Source organism: Mus pahari, chromosome 8 (genome assembly GCF_900095145.1).
Source record: "Mus pahari chromosome 8, PAHARI_EIJ_v1.1, whole genome shotgun sequence".
NCBI classification, from domain to species: Eukaryota; Metazoa; Chordata; class Mammalia; order Rodentia; family Muridae; genus Mus; species Mus pahari.
The window spans coordinates 40,767,973-40,771,847 of NC_034597.1; the positions used below are offsets into that span (position 1 = coordinate 40,767,973).

Here is a 3,875-nt window from a genome sequence, read left to right on the forward strand (position 1 = left end):
TTTTTGTGTTAATTCATTAATTGAACCTTTAAGTTTTTGTATTTCCTGCACATATACTACAACTTCTTGGGGGCCTTTGGCAAGTTCACTCCTTAGCTGGTTTATTGTAGCCTCTGAATTAGCATGTTCTGATTGTAACTTTTTGCATTCATCTTTGAGTTTTTCAGATTCTCTCTCAGGTTCCAAAGTTATGTTATCCATTAGTGTTTGAACTTGGACCGGTTCTTTCTTTAGTACAGCAACATCTTCTATACCAGGTCTCTGAAGCAGTTCAGTTTTCAGATCTTGAATTCCAGTTGTCTGTTTGTTTAATTCTGTCAAATGTGTCACTTTTTGTTCAGCAGATGCTCAGAGACTCTTTTCTTCATCATACTTTGACTTTATATCTTCAATTTAGTAGCAAGTTGGGCTGCTTTCTGTTCAAACAGTGCTCCAGGATGGTTCTGGATGAGATGGAGATCCTTTCAGGGAAGATCACTTCAAATTCGATAACAAGGTCTCCATGTTTCTCAGGTGTTTTGGGGAGAGGGAGGCCTTCTCCAGGAACTTTCTGCTGCATGCCAGGCCTGATGACATCTTTGAATACAACAGGGATGGTCCTGCCATCCAGAGTAGGGACATTCACAGTGCAACCACAGAGAGCCTCCCGAAGGATAATCCTGGCTGGGTAAATGACATCAGAGCCATCNCTCTTGAAGATATTGTGTGGTTTGTCCTTTAAAACAAAGACAATGTGTGCCGGAATGTTGTTCAAGGTCTGGTCCCCTTCCTTGGGAAAGGTGATTTTGGTCCCTCCTTTCCAGACCCTCTTCACTTCGATGGTCAGGATCTTATCTTCATTTCGAATGTTCTTTCCATCCGGGTTCAGCCGCTTGTGGGAGATTTTCATCTTCTTGGTACAACTGCTGTAGATCTCTTCAAGGGAGACCCGAAGGTCGTGGGTGACTGGGGGATCTTGCTTCTTCTGGGTGGGCTCTTGAGAAGGCAGGAACGTCCAAAGTTCACATTGGTAAAGCCACTCATACCCATTGGAAAGTTAAATGGGTCACCGATGTCCATGCCTTCTTCCCCGTTGCGCTGCCCAAAAAAGGTATCTAAGGGGTTTCTGCCACCGAAGAACTCAGCAAACATGGCATGGGGGTCTCCATGGAATGTGTAGCTGAAAGAGGTACCATTAGCGCCACCACTGCTCCCATCACTGGGGCCACCACCCTTCAGGCCTTCCTCTCCATAGCGGTCGAAAATCTCGCTCTTGGGCGGGTCGCTGACCACCAGGATGTAGGCCTCAGCGATCTCCTTGAACTTCTCCGGCTCCAGGCTCCTTGTTCTTGTCCTGGTGGCTGTTAGGCTGGCTTGATCTCCTTGTCGGTTGCGCTGCGGGCCAGGCCCAGCTTCTGATAGTAGTCCTTGCCCATGGCCTCCGCTGCCCAGCTGTCGCTGCCTCCGGAGCGGTTCCTTTGCCTGGCTGCTGGAAGAGCTGCTCTGGCCCAAAGAGCCCACGGCCCCGCCCCCAAACGCGAAGTTCTCGACAGGAACTTCCAACTGATCGAGCACCTCCAGGCACTGGCGGCCTCCCAGCATCAGGCCCCTGCCCTGGCCCCGTACAATCCCGGAGCCCTGCGGCGCCTGCCCCGGCCCATGGGGTGAAGAACGCCGGTCGGAGCACAGTTCCTGAGGTTGGGACCGGGCGAGCGGTCGCAGCGACACCTCTGGGTCTGACCGCCCCAACAGCAAGACCCCGAAGCCAAGGTTCACTCAGTTCCAGCTCCCGCAGGGAGCAGTGGCAAGCCCGCCCACAATGGCAAAGGCGAAGCTGTAGGCACTCCCCCGGTGGATGACAGGGAAGAGAAGCTAGCCCTGTACCTGGCCTAGGTGGAGAGGCAGGACAAGTACCTGAGGCAGAGAAACAATAGCGATTCCACATCATCCACATACTGGCCACCATTTGTCACTGCCTTCTCCAACCAGCAGAAAAGAAGCGACTAAACCGATGTCCTTCTCAAAGCAGTTTATTCAGGAACATAACTATATGCACTAAAACGATCCCCCCCCTTTTCCCTTTGGTCTCTCTCAGCCATCCCCTTTTATACCCTCTAGTCCACTCCCCATCACCCCATTCCACGTAGGCATAGTTCATTGGCTCAGGACTACATTTGTGCATCTGTGCAGTGAGTTTAACGAACATGGCTATCTTGAGGAATATGAGGATGTCAGTTGGTAGCCATTAGACTTGGCAGCAGTCACAGGCACAATCTAGGGGCCGCAGCCAAACTGGCTCCTCACATAAGATGAAAGGATGGACTATCCAGAGACTACCCCATCCAGGAATCCATCCCATCATCAGCCACCAAACCTAGACACTAATGCACAGGCCAGCAGGATTCTGCATATGTAGCAGAAGATGACCTAATCGGCCATCACTGGGAAGAGAGGCCCCTTAGTCTTGCAAACTTTATATGACCCAGCACCAGGGAACGTCTGGGCCAAGTAGTGGGAGTGGGTGGGTAGGGGAGCAGGGGCGAGGAAGGGGGGGGTATAGGGAACTTTCAGGACAGCATTTGAAATGTAAATAAAGAAAATAATAATAAAAATAAATAAAAAATAATGTCATTCCTACTGCAATTATCAATGTAAAACTTGTATTGTGACAAAGGAGTCTTTGCAGAATGCATTTTTTGTTAGTAAACCTAACAAGTTCAACTAGTTGTCCAAATAATTTTTATGTGAACAATAAAATGATGGGAGTAAAGTATAGACATATCTATGGACGAATCAATCTGATATAAAAGGTCAATCCCTGTAAAAGGCAAGTGTTCAGATACCTATCTCATCTGATCATAGATCAAGAAATGGCATCAGCAGTAACAAGGGCAGATAAACTTTACCTAAGGTGAACCTAATGCACTTGACACATTTACAGTCTCAATCATGCATCCTCTTGTTTTCCATGAACATGTTGTTTGTGTGCATCTGGAGAATAAAGAAAATCAGCCAACTGAAAACTGTTTTCTTCTTTTGGTTGTCTACTCTTTGGAGGACAACTGATGGGATAACGAATATTCAAAACAGTGCTGATGTGTATACCTGTCTTCATCTGTCACTAATTCTATCTGATTTCCCAAAGTTATTCTAGATTACCTAATAATGTAAACTTGCAATATCATTTTCTGTTTTCTATGAATTCCTAATAACTTTTTATCATTATAGTTCTATATCCAAAGATAAATGTTAATAGGTACATATACCATTAAGAAGTTATTCTACCCATGCATTTCTGATCACTCTGTGTGAAGCTTCAAAATAGCAATAGCTCATTTATTACCATTCATAAAGAAATACAAAATTTCTTTTGCATGGTCAAAATTAAATTACTTCACTTTTTCCCAAATGCCTATGGCAATCCTTCCATGGGCTCCAAAGTCTAAATGGAGAAAAGGGTTGTATTTGTAACGTTATATTATGTGTTTCAGAAATACTTGTACATATAACTTGATGGTCTCTTGAACTTACCTCAGCCAAATTGGTGTAGAATTATACAAATGATGATTTCTTATATTTGTTGATAGAAATTATGAGTTTCTAAATAATGGGTAGTTCTATTTAATAAGCTATGACAAGTACAATTGGCCCTTATAAAGCTTCAATAACATCTAAGGATCTGTTTTCTCATGCAGTATTATGGCCTTTCTTAGGATATGTAAGAATCTGCTCCAGGAACTGATTTTATTCATAGTGTCTTTGTATTTCCCAAGAAATCTATTTATATTCTTAACTATTGTGATTGATCTCCATTTAATTAGATTCCTTTGTATAAAAAACACGTCCAACCCAACAAGACCTCATCTGGGCATGTACCCAGAAGATCTTCCAACTGG

The 3,875-nt window shown here is 44.7% G+C and overlaps 1 pseudogene; it reads right to left on the bottom strand.

The window, feature by feature from the left end:
• Nucleotides 1-388: 388 nt before the first annotated feature.
• On the bottom strand, nucleotides 389-1,415 carry LOC110325767 (annotated as a pseudogene).
• Between the last annotated feature and the right edge of the window lie 2,460 nt (nucleotides 1,416-3,875).